The following is a 13,473-nucleotide window of genomic DNA, read 5'->3' as shown; positions in this document are numbered from 1 at the left end:
CCATGGGTGCCCAGACCTTGACTCTGAGAGAAAGGAAACCATGGAAGTGTTGGACCAACAACTCTGGACCTAGTAGGATCTGACCAGGATCCTGCAGCTGCAGTGCAGAGAATCACCTACAGGGGGAGCAAGTGCAGAGGAGGGAGCAGAGCCAAGGTCCTTGCCTTGGGCTGGGATGAGTGTGGAAAGAGGAAGAGGTGGGAAGTGATCGGGTTTGGGCTGTAATTTGGAAAATCATATTCACATGTCTGGGGCATCTTAAGATCCACCCCTAGAAGTGTCTGTTTTGAGCAAGCATCTTCATATTTCCTGAAGCATTGCTTTAATGATGCACTATTTTTCCAGTATATCCCTGATAGGTACTAACAGTGGCTTCTGTCCGGCTTCAGCTTGGTTCCATCTTGGTAAGAATAAGCAGCCAGGGCTCTGCAGCTCCAACGTGGGTAACCCACATTGCTGTCTGGAGGTGGGCCTGGTCCAGATACAATCAGCTACCCACTCTGGGTCAGACATCCAAACGGCAGGCAGTGTCCTCAGGGAGAGGCACCCAGTATGCACCAGATCTAGCCTGGCTCAGGTCCAAGGCCAACAGTCAAGGCAAACATGAGGTGTTTCCAAAATTACAATTCAAGATGCCTTAGACAACCAATAACGTGGCTGGATGGGCCTCCACAGGGATGCTCTCGTGCCATTTGGTGCAACCACAGGAAGTTTCCCGCCACTGAGTCTGACTGAGGAAGGTGCACACAGAAAGTCTCCATGCAGCCATCCGACAATGAGACCTCCTGCCCTTCAAGCCAGATCAGGGAGCAGACAGAGAGGAAAGACACCGGAAGCTCTCCTGCTTACCTACAAGTTCTCCACTGGGTTTTACTAAGACACCGCTGATGCTTGCTACCTGTTAATTTCCTTATCTGCTGTTGTGAGGATTAAATAAGAAAATGGGATCAGTTTGCAAAGATGGAGAGAGGGCAGGCTCAAACAGGCTTCGGCCAACAGCCACCTCTGCCCTTATTCACAGTGCATATGGCCTTGGGGAAATTCCTTAGCCCTCCACTCCTGAAATGAAAATAACATGGGCAAGAGGAGGAAGAGATGAGATCACAGACAGCCAAGCCCAGCATTGCACTTGGCTCTTAGAAAGCCTGGGTTCACCAGACACCAGTGGCTCATGTCTGTAATCCTAGCTACTCAGAGGTAGAGATCAGGAGGATCACAGTTAGAGGCAAAAAGCAAGATGCTATCTCAAAAATATCCAACACACACAAAAAAGGGCTGGTGGAGTGGCTCAAGTTGTAGAGCACCTGCCTAGCAATACCACAAAAAGACAAAGGAAGGAAGGAAGGAAGGTAGGCAGCCTGGGTTCATCCTTGGCCCTGACACTGGTCTCATGAATATTCTTTTGCTAGTCCTGGAGACACGAAGCAACTACCAAGGGGTTCAGGACTCTTTGAGACCCCTTGGGTCTGTGAGTGGTGAACCACAGGCACCTCCAGGGTAGGCTCAGAGGGCCCATACACTCCCACACTGGGCCATGCTGGACTCGTCCATGCCTCCCAGGCCACGCACCTCAGACCACACATCCTAGGCCACCACAGTTGCCTTGTGCACCCCCAGATTAAACTCTAACCCCCTCCCAGGAAGGAAACAGAAGGCTTTGCTCTCAATGGGGTTTGGAGCAGAGAACTTAGAGGTGACTGGATTTCCAAGGGCGGGCACAGCCCTCTCAGGGAACACTGAAAATGATCAGAACACCAGCCCAGAGACCTGAAGGTGACATCTGAAACCCACAGCGCTCTTAAATATCAGAGAATGACAAAACCAGAGAGGCCCCTGAAGACAATCTGATCTGGCCCTTTGTTCTCCAGATGGGGAAACTGAGGCCCGAAAAAGGGAGGGAGTAGCTCATCTGACCTCAGCTTCCCGGCTCCATCCCTACCATGTGTGCACCCATGTCACACACTCCTGCAGCCTGGCAGAGACCTCCCGAGTGCGGCCCAAGCTGATGCAAAGCATTTTGTTTTGTGTCACGCCTGTGGTGACAGCTGTGCTAAAGCGGATATTCCCAGTCATTACGCTCGGAAACCACGCACAGGTTCCAGCCATTGGGGTTTCACAATGAATCAGGGTTGCAAACTCTCCTCTCTCTGCCTCATCGAGTGTCTGTGTATGGTAACCTTTCGAAATGAGTCGAATTAGTCATCTCGGCCTAGTTAAAGAAAACAGCATGTTCTCCAATTTCACTTCAACAAGGGACGGATGCCAACGGAAATTTTCACCCTGTTTCAAACGCGCTTCTCGCCAGGTCCCTGCACCTGCCTGGTGCTTCCCCACGCTCACTCTTTAACCAGGCCTCTGCCCAGATGCGTGTCACTCCTCCCCTCCTCTCCTAGTCATATCTGGTTTGACCCTCATCTTGACACCACCTGAGTGTTGGCACTGTGCTAAATGATTAGGGGTCACCGTTACACTGAATCTTCCTTACAAGATAGACCTTACTGCCCATTTTGAAGATTAGCAAATTGAGAACCTGAGGGTACTGGCCCCTGACCCTGCCCAAACTCCAGGTTTAGTCACTCTCTCTCCCTTCCACCCCTACCCCAGCCACATTGCCTTTGTGTACTTCCTCCATAGAGTAAGCTCATTTCTACCTCAGGGACTTTGCACAAGAGACTCCTGTGTCTAAAATGCTCTTCTTCTGCCAAGTGAGCTTCTTCTCACCCTTCAGATCTCAGCTCAAGCATAATACCCTAATTGAAGAATCCCTGACATCCTTCCTCAGGTTCCTGGAGCTCTTCTGCACTCACACAGCACCCCGTATGCCTCCTCTTCCCAGGCACACCTAAGGGCTTGTCTGCTATGATCTGGTTCCTCCACAAAAACACGGGTTTCAACAGAGCAAGGAGGTGTCTGTCTTGTCCAGCTCTGCATCCTCACATCTAGAAAGGATGCCTAGCAAGGGGTTCCTTAGTGTGTATTGGATAGATGGATGGATGATGGCTGGAGGGAAGGAGCGAAGGAGGGATAGATGGAGTGATGGATAAATGGATGCAGGGTGGGTGGGTGAATGGATAGATAACAGATAGAAGATGGATAGATAGATGATGAATATATAAGAAAATCCTTTTAAAACCACAAGAAAAAGAAAACCTTGCCCCTATTCCAGTAAGATGTGGCCAAAACGCAAGACCTTGCTGTCCAAACCCCTCCGGCACCCACCGCACACACCTGGAGCTTCAGAGATGCTGATTTACTAAGTCCAGAATGGCGGGGCGGGGGGTCTACACTGTTAATTAGCGCACGGGTAATTTTGAAGGGAGAGTGTCCTAGACCTCCGCTTGAGGGTCCCGAGCCTAAGGTCAGGCCTGGGAATCCGGCAGCCCAGGAGCCGCCGCCTCGCTCTCTGTCCCCCGCCCGCGCCAGAGGCCGCCGAGCGCGGAGGCTGGGGCCGTGCTGCCCTCTGGTGGCGACTGGCAGCGCTGCAGCAGCTTGGCTTCCCGAATTGACGCTGGCGATGTCCTTGTCGCTGTGTGTGCGTGGAGTCGGAGCATCTGGGTTCCAGTCCTTGACCAGGCAGTGGCTTCTAATACTTTTTCTTTTGTAAATGGAACATAATCAGTGTTTCCAAAATTTCAGTTTCTTGGGTATCACCATCATTTTGCCCATCTATTTTGCTACCTGAAACATGAATAGTTTTCTAGATGTATTTGTGGAAACTATTTTAAATTGAATGCCCACAATGGGCGGGGGAGAAGTAAAAAAAATGGAAAAAAAAATCAGGATTATCAAATTTTTTAAAAATAAAAATATTCCAATTTGACAAACAAAAATAAACAATGGCTTCCCTGGGCAATTATGCTAGAAAAAAACATCAAAGAGATGGCTATGATCGTTACTATAAGGTCAGGACAGGGTTCTGGGGCTGAGGGGAGGCTGTCATTGGGAGGGGACACAGAGGGTCCTGGAAAATGGGTTCAATCATGTCTTAACCACATCTAGGAGCTTTGTACACTTTCCCTGCATTTTCATCTCAATGAAAAATGTTGTGGAAGTAAGAAAAATAGCCAGTGAAACACAAGTGGTTCACAACATCCACCTGACAAGGGGAACCTGAGCAGGGGTCAAGGGAGCTGCCGGAGAGGCTTCTGCTTCTGAAAGGACCGTGTCCAGGGTTAACAGCCCAGAACAGCCTATGACCCAGGACTCCCAGGATCCCAGGGCTGCAGCCCTTCTTCCACAGTCCTTTCCTCCTCCCTCTCCTGGGACCCCAGGGTCCTGGCTCAAAGACAGTGTGGTGAACTCACTCTCAGGGGCCCCTCAGCACCCCAACCACCAGGTAGGCTGGGGCGTCATTTCCATTTCAGGCAGTGGGAGATATTTATAGGTTATTTACTGCCAGGTTGACAGCTGCACCATGCCAGATGACAAACAGGTCTATAATCAGACCAGCTAATGTGCATTAAAAGATATATGTAGTTGAGTATGGTGGCACAGACATGTAATCCCAGCACTCCAGAGGCTGAGGCAGGAGGATCTCGAGTTTGAGGCCAATCTAAGCTAAATAGTGTAATAGTGTCTCTCTTTCTCTCTCTCTTCCCCTCTCTGTATGTTTCTGTCTCTGTCTGTCTGTCTGTGTCATATATATATATATATATATATATAGCATGTGCAAGGCCTCTGGATTCCATCCTCAGCACAGGAAAAAAAAGTAATTATTGCAATAAAAACTGTTGATCAGAACACCATGGAATATCCCTCACACACTTCCAGTGGGTACGTCCACGTTTGGGACTGTGGTAGCCATCACCGGCTTCTCATAGGCAACTACTCATGTCCCATCACGGGGGCTGAGCCCCATGCAAAGGATCAGGGCTGACACCAAGCATTTCCCAGCCCACGAAGCTCAGGGTGGTCCCAGCACAGAGGACGATGGATGTTGAACCCATAGGGAGTGAGGGATGCCTGCAGGGCCCCCGACTGCTTAGCTATGTGTTTCCATGGTGATTATCACGTTACATTCTCTCCTCCCCTGGCAAGGTGCTGCTGAGGAAACTGAGGCTGGCTGAGCACTAATCATTCTGCCCCTCTGCCTTTTGGGGTACTTTGTTTGCATTTTCCTCCTCTGTGCAGGGTGCCTTTTATACAAAGATCCCTTCTTTCTCCTAGGAATCCAGACTGCAGGTCTGACTGTGTTCCCAGGGACCCCAGCGCTTCCAGCTTAGTACACTCCTCCCACTTGTATTCAATGTGTGCATCCTCGCACAGAGGGACAACTGGGGAGATGAGACACCAGCACACTCCTGCCTTCTTCCTACATTTTCGCACTTTCTGACTTCTTACAATAAGGTTCAAAAATGCCAAGAGAAAATGCACTTCTGTGTGAAGGAGATAAAGGGGCATAGCTGTGAGCCACGAGCCTGCACATGAAGACCAGAAGCCTGGAAATGAGTCCTTGCTGGAAGCCTCAAGTGCATTTGTTGGGCCCGTGCCCACCCACACCTCTGTAACAGCCCATGAAGTCCAATTGAGTCACGTTCTGCTCCTTGCTGGAACCTTAAGTCATATAGGAGCTTGGTCTTCCCCTCCACCTTCTCCTCCTCCTCTTTCGTCAAGACAGGGTCTTGCTGTGTAGCCTATGCTGGCCTCAAACTTATGATCCTCCTGCCTCCTGAGTGCTGGGATTAAAGATGTATGCCACAACATCTGGCTCTCTCTACTCTTCTTTAGGTGAATATCCACTGTATTGAGATTTCACACACACACACACACACACACACACACACACTACCCCAGAGGTGGTCTAGCTGGTGGAGAGGCACACCAACACCTGGGGTGGGTTCCCCAGCTAGGGAAGCTCCTCTGTCCTCACTGAACTCCCCTGAATCTGAGTTACCCAGGGCCCTGCTGCTTCTGCAGAGGTGACTATAATTCAGTCATGGCCCCTGACCATCCACTCCTGGGACTTTGAGGACCTCCCAGGACAGCAATCCACTCCACACCTCTACGGGCTCTTGGATTTTATTATGCTTCCCTCCACTGTGCTGGGGCCCTGGTCTCAGTGAGGCTGTCCCCAGGCCATTCATTCCATCACCTTGCTCGGCCACTCCTGCTTCACCATTTGGATTCCATATTGGGCTTCTGTGTGAGGTCTCTTTTGAGATCCCTACAACACTAACACAGGTTTTTATTACCCTGCAGGATAGGGTGCTAGATTCATCCTTGGGGACCCAGTGACTTTCAACCCCACCCACACCTCCTTCATTTGGTCTTTCGCACTCAGTATTGAACTCCTCCTCTAAGGAAGGAGAACATTCTTAATTGCCACCCATTCTTCCCATCCTATGGAATATGGTATAAATTATGTGCTTTTTCCCCTTGGCTTTGTGTGTGACATGCCAAGCCAGGCTTAGAAAACTAAAGACAAGCAAACAAAACATTGTTCTCTCTCAGGTATCTGCCTCCTATAATCGAAAGCCATGCCTTTCAGGAGATCTGAGGGATTTAAACTCTTAAGTTTGACTCCCATCTCACCAGAGTCTCTGGGTTCTCCCTTCCCTGGGATCTTACGTTGAGGTCTACTTTTAATAATAGTGATGTCAGTCCCCAGCAACCAAGGCAATAACAGTGACAGTCTTCAGTTGCACTCGGCTTTGGTTTGACTGTGTTCCCCCAAAAACATGTTTGAAACTTAATTCCCAACACAAGTGTTGGGAGTTGGAGTTTAATGGGAGGTGTTTAGGTCAGGAGGGCTCCATGTCAAGATGGATTCATGCCAACATTAATAGGGCTTCAGGCTCCATTTCTTGCTTTCTCACACACAGCCTCTCTTGCCTGTCTACCTTCCACCAAGGGATGATACAGGACAAAGTCCCTTATCAAGTGCCAGCCTCCAGAGCTAAAGAAAATAGCTAAAGAACAAACTCCTTTTCTTTATAAATTACTCAGTCTGTGGCATTCTGTTACAGTAGCATACAATGGACTAAGACATACTTTCTGCTGTGACCAGCTCCAAGTCATTCACTTATTGCATGTAGTCATTCACCTACTATGTACCAGGTGCTCTGCTGGGCCATGGGATACAGTAGCAAATTGTAAAAGAGAGGGTGTGTGTGCTTGGGGAAAGTTGATAGTCCACTGGGGGAGACAGACAGAAATAACTGTGAAAACAACTGCCCTAAAGTGCTGTGAAGGAAAAGCTCATGGGACCACGAGAGTAAAGAATCACGAATTTGACTTAGTCAGAGTTCAGGAGCGCTGAGCTCCAAAGACCAAGTGGGAACCGAAGCACAGAAATAAAGAAGGTAAGAGTAAGCCAGGTGGCCGTGGCTCACATCTGTAACCTTAGCTACTTGGTAGGCTGAGATTGGGAGGATCTCAGTTCAAGACCAGCTTGAGCAAATAGTTCATGAGTCACAGTCTCCAAAAAATAACCAGCACAAAATGAACTGGAGGTGTGACTCCAGCAGTTTGGCAAGCAAAGTTCGGAGTTTAAATCTCAGTTCCACAGGGGGAAAAAAAAGGATAAGGGCAAAGCAGCAGATGCCAAGGCCCTATGGTGGCCGAGAGCAGAGAGCCTGTGAGAAGCCAAATTGGCCAGGGTGGCTGGAGTACAGACAAGACAGGAAACACCTGGTAGGTATGGCCAGGTGTGGGCAGCTCTCACAGGTGCAGGGCACCTAAAGGAGCCTGACTGTAGCTTAATAGAGTAGGAAGCAAGAGGGGGTAGCAGATCTGCATTTCTAGATGTTCCATCAGAGCCTGTTTTTGAAAGAGGCCAGAGGGAGACCATTTAGGAAATTATGACTTTAACCAGGCAACACCATTTGCTACTAGGACTGGCACAGCAGTGATGACGTTGAAGAGAATTGGAAGATTCAGTTTTTTAGAGGCTAGGGACATAGATCAGTGGTAAAGTACTGGCCTAGCATGCATGAAGTCCTGAGTTTAACACTCAGCTCTCCAAAAACAAAAATAAAAAAACAGGAGTCAAAATGTTGCCAGTTCTTCCCCCACGTGGGCCCTTTATCCCTCTCAGAACTGTGGAACCAATACCAAGGCAAGCAGTGAAGGAGACTCTTAACGCTTGACCAAGAATAGGAGAAGTGGGCATAAACTCTCACATCAACTTCTTAACCCTTGGGGGTAGGAGGTTAGAGACACAGAGTAAAAGAAATGGGGGTGGCTGGGCTAATAAAGGGAAGGAATATTGGCGTCTTTTCTAGGAGTGCGTGGGATTTTCCAGGAATTTGAGTCCAATTGCTTTCACTCCTTTTATGGTTCTTTCCAGCATCACCCTGGCAATTGTCACTGAGAGGGCAATGGAGGGTGTGTCATTTAGAATGCAGATGGGGCTGGCCGCAGGTAGCTCACGTCTGTAATCCTAGCTACTCATGAGGCAGAGATCAGGAGGATTGCAGTTCAGAGCCAGCCTGGGCAAATAGTTCTTGAGACTCTATCTTAAAAAAAACCATCACAAGAAAAGGGCTGGTGGAGTGGCTCAAGGTATAGGCCCTGAGTTCAAGCCCCAGTCCTGTAAAAAAAATAGAATGCAGATGGGGTATAGTGAAATTAGAGGTTGTCTGGCAGCCACCTTAGATCCAACTAGTTTCAGTCAGCCCAGCTAAAAAGGGACTTCTGTCCAGGGCATCCTGTCTTCAAAGATCAGGTCAGGATAGGCATTCAGCTAGATCACCTAGACAGTACTCAGGTAACAAAAAATTGTCTCAAGTTAAGTAACTGGACTTGGTGATGCTTAGACCCAGAGTGGGGTTAGAACCCAAGACTTCTGACTGACAGGAGTGACAGGAAGAAGACAGTGTCATTGGCTAGATTGGCTAACATTATGTGTCAACTCAACTGACCCACAGGGTGCTGATTAAATGTTGTTTCTTGATGCCTCCCAAAGGTGTTTCCAGATAACATTCTCATTCTAATCCTTGGACTTGGTGAAGTTGATAGCCCTCCCCAATGTGATCCATCGGGAGTCTGAAACAAAGCAAAGAGGAAGGAGGAATTCCCTTCTTTCTTCATGCCTCACTGCTTATGCTGGGACATCTCATCTTACCTTTTGCCCTTGGACTAGGATTTTAAACATCATCAGCCTCCCAAGATGCATATGTTCTAATTTACCAGAGGAAACTAAATAAAAAACATGACTCACTAAAAACCAAAGCATAAACAAAATGATAGAAGTGAGACCAAACAACAGTATCACCACAATAAATATGCATGTGTTAAACTCATCAACAAATTTGAGGATGGAGCCAAAAACAAAATTCATTTTTTCTTTTTTTTTTTTTTTTTTGTGGTACTGGAGCTTGAACTCAAGGCCTTCACCTAGAGCCACTCTGCCAGCCTTTTTGTGATGGGTATTTTCGAGATAGGGTCTTGAGAACTATTTTGCCCAGGCAGGCTTCAAACTGTAGTCCTCCTGATCTCTGCCTCCTGAGTAGCTAGGATTATAGGCATGAGCCACTGGCACCTGGCTCAAAATTCATTTTTTTAGACTTCATATTTGATGGTAGCTTACTGGAAGACCCATGAATACCCCAGTCCTACATTCCAATACCCTTCTTCATGAAATTCCCAAGACAGATTCTCAAAAGAAAATGGAAAAACAAGTTTCCACATTAATATGATTAGGTTGGAGTACTAACCGGAGACTCCATGGAAGCTAAAACCTGGACCTAACAGCCAACCATCCCAGGAGGACAGCCCTCCCACCCACCGCCGAACAGACATCAGAGAATACCAGTTGCCAAATTCAAAAACTACAGGACACCCAGTTAAATTTGAACTTGTTCAACTGACTACTCAATGTCATCAAATAAGAAATAAGAAAGATGAAGATGGAAGATGAAGGGACCCTGTGGCAGAGGTTGAATATGTTCCACCCATATCCTTGTGACCTTTTAGTGTGCTCTGGCCAACTTCCACCTGTCTCCACCTGCACTGGGGCAAAAGCACTCTTACTCTCAGAACTACCCAGACTTGTGGGTTGGAAATGCCAATGAACTATACGGGCTCACCTGTACTTCCAGAATGAACTGCTTTCCCTTCAATCCCTGTCTTTGGGGATAGCCCAGTACCTCCCAGGTAGGACTCCCCACATCAGGCAGCTCAACTCAGCAGCTGCTTGGCCTGTTTCAAACAAATGCCACCAATGTTGTTTCAGATGTCATCTCTTATGAGTAGCAGTGTTGGCTTCTGGGGTTGGAGGCTGTGGTTCTATTTCGTGCCCTCCCCTAATGATGTTGTAAGGAGATATGGGTGTTCTTGTGGCCAGATACATAAAGGGGCTCCTAGGGCACACAGAGAAACCCTTGAGCACAGGAGCAATATTCTTGACATGCAGCGTCCTTCCTCAGCTGGTACATTCAGACAGCAGGGCCTCCAAGATGGCTGAGCAGAAGGACAACAGATCCAATCTGAACAGAGCCTGGCACAGTATCCTACAGAGACCACATGGACACTCTCCTCCTGAGAAATGAGCAGAGAAACAGGAGAAGCTCAACACCAGAGGTCATTCCTAAGGAATGAGTTCTCATGAACCTTCGTGAATAGCTGTTCTCCAAAAAATAAGAGAAACTTCACAGCAGAGTTTTCTGCACTATGTCCCACAGAAGACTAACTACTGGAGGTGGTGTGTTAGTTAGCCATCACTGTGACAAAACACCTCAGATAATCATCTTAAAGAAGGAAAGGTTTATTTTGGTTCATGGTTGTGGGGCCTGTTTCTTTCTTTCTTTCTTTCTTTTTTGCATCTGTGGTGAGGCAGAACATTATGGTTCAGGAACACATGGTAGAGTGGTATCCAAGAAGCACATAGACAGAGAAGAGGTCGAGGTTCCAATATCCCCGTCAAGGGCATACCCCCTATGACCTATCTTCCTCCCACCAGGCCCCACCTCTAAAGCTGGCAACAAAACTTCAACATATGGGGGATGTTTCAGATCCAAACTACAGCAGGTGGTAACAGGTGTAAGAAGCACAGCAGCAGAGGCTAGATCTAGGAAATGTGAGGTCAAGCAAATGTGCAAGATTGCTCTACACAGGACATCTTGGATCCACACAGATGTGCCTGACACAGTGTGGAGTGACTTATAGGACCCAGCTTGGAAAAGGAAGCTTCATTTGAAAGATATGTACAAAGAGAACTGTCTGTAAGGAAGTGACAGAAACAATAACATTCCATGCCACAAAGAGCACCTCACTGATACTAACAAGCAATTGTTTTTCAAGTCACATTTCCCACAATGCAATAAGGACAGACATTTAAAATGAAAAGATAAACCTAAAAAATAATCAAATCAGTTGGAAATTTATTCCACAATATCTCAAATCAAAGGAAGAAAACTGCAACTACAGACCACTTAGAGCAAAATGACAATTGAAACTCCACACAGCAAAATTTAGGGAATATAACCGATGCACTCCCATTGCTCTTAAATGTTTTTGTCATTAAACAAGGAAGACTGAAAGTAAATGAAGCATCTAACCCAAGGAACTAGAAAATAAGCATCAAGAAAAACCTAGGGAGAGGAGTAAAAGTAAAGATAAAAATTAATGAAACAAAAACATAGAGTCAGTAGAACTACTTATAAATGGCTGAAAGATGCCAGGCTCTGTGCAAAGCCAGAGAAGGGAGGGTCCAGGAAGCAAGTGAGCGGGAGAGAACAGAAACACAGTGTGAGAAAACAAAGGGAGTTTAATCCAAGACAAGATGCAGAGGAGACTTTTCAGATGAAAAGAGAATCGAAAGGCATGTGGGGTGCTAGTTCACTTGGAAAGTTCAGTGGTGAACACATACGTCTTAGCTCAGGCTGCTCTCACAAAAGACCACAGCCTGGATGGTTTAGGCAATACAGATGTGTCTTCTCCAGTTCTGGAGGCTGGAAGTCTAAGACCAAGATGCCAGCAGGACTGGTTTTGGTGGTCCTCCTGGCTTGCAGACAGATTTTAGCTACCTTTTTTCTTTTTTTTTTTTTGTGGGACTGTAATTTGAACTCAGGACTTCATGCTTACAAAGCAGGTGCCCCACCGCTTGAGCCACGCCTCCAACCCAGACGTTAGCTTCTTGATGTGTCCTCACGTAACCTTTCCTCTGCACAGGAGGAGGGTACTTTGGTGTCTCTTCCTCTTCTAATAAGGACATCACTCCTGCTGGGCGCCAGTGGCTCATGCCTGGTTATCCTAGCTACTCAGGAGGCAGAGGTCAGGAGGATTGCAGTTTGAAGCTAGCCTGGGTAAATAGTTCATGAGACCCTATCTCAAAACTACCCAACACAAAATAGGGCTGCCGGCGTGGCTCAAGTGGTAGAGCACCTGCCTATCAAGTGAGAGGCCCTGAGTTCAAACCTCAATAAGGACACCAATCCTGTATGATTATGCCCCCATTCTTAAAGTAAAAAAAAACACATGTATAGCAGGTATGGTGGCACACATGTGTAATCCCAGCCCTCAGGAGGATAATGTAGGGTGATCATGAGTTCAAGCCAGCCTGGGCTATACAGAAAGACCTTGTGTTTTAAAACATTATAAAGAGGTTTGTTTAGCTCACTGTTTTGGAGGTTCAAGTCCCATTGATTTGGCCTTTGATGAATGTGGCGCAGCATGGTAGGAGTGCATGGGGAAACAAAATAGGCACATTTTGGACCACAGCAAAGAAAGCGACAGCCCTGGGTCCCGCAATCCCCTCGAGGGATTAGTAAATTAGTTGGCAAAGAAGGTTTGGCAACTATTTAAACTGTCTAGGGCTAGGCGCTGGTGGCTCACACCTCTAATCCTAGCTACTCAGGAGGCAGGTATCAGGAGGATCACGGTTCGAAGCCAACCTGGGCAGATAGTTTGTGAGACCCTATCTGGAAAAAACACTTCACAGAAAAGCGGGGGGAGGCTGGAGGAGTGGCTCAAGGTGTAGACCCTGAGTTCAAGTCCCAGTACCACAAAAAAAAAAAAAAAGTTCCTGAAAATAATAATGCATTCAGGTTTATTCTACAAATCTAGCAAAGCAGTGACACTTAACCTGAAAAAAGTAAACAGACTTCATCCAGGTAGGCATTTTGGTTTTGGGTGGTACTGGGGTTTGAAGTCAAGACTGTGCTTGCTAGGCAGGCACACTACCACTTGAGCCACTCGGCCTTTCCGTGTTGGGTTTTTTCGAGACAGAGTCTCACAAACTATTTGCCTAGGCTGACTTCAAACCTCTATCCTCCTGATCTCTGCCTCCTGGTAGCTAGGATTATAGGCATGAGCCCTGGCAAGGCACTTTAAAATGAGGTCCTCACATCAAAGGGGCTAGCAGGAACCCGGGTGACTGAGACCAGGGTGTCGTGAGCAATGAGCAGCCTGCAGAGAAGGGAAGCCTGGGACAGATCTCAGGTGTTCAATGTGGCTGCCAAAGTCACAAACAGCTGTGAGGAAGTGTGGTGTGGGAGGGGGTCCTCTTGCTTGATTCAGATGGAAATCATCAAA

This window comes from Castor canadensis, chromosome 5 (assembly GCF_047511655.1).
Source record: "Castor canadensis chromosome 5, mCasCan1.hap1v2, whole genome shotgun sequence".
Taxonomy (NCBI): Eukaryota; Metazoa; Chordata; class Mammalia; order Rodentia; family Castoridae; genus Castor; species Castor canadensis.
This window is presented reverse-complemented; position numbering follows the sequence as displayed.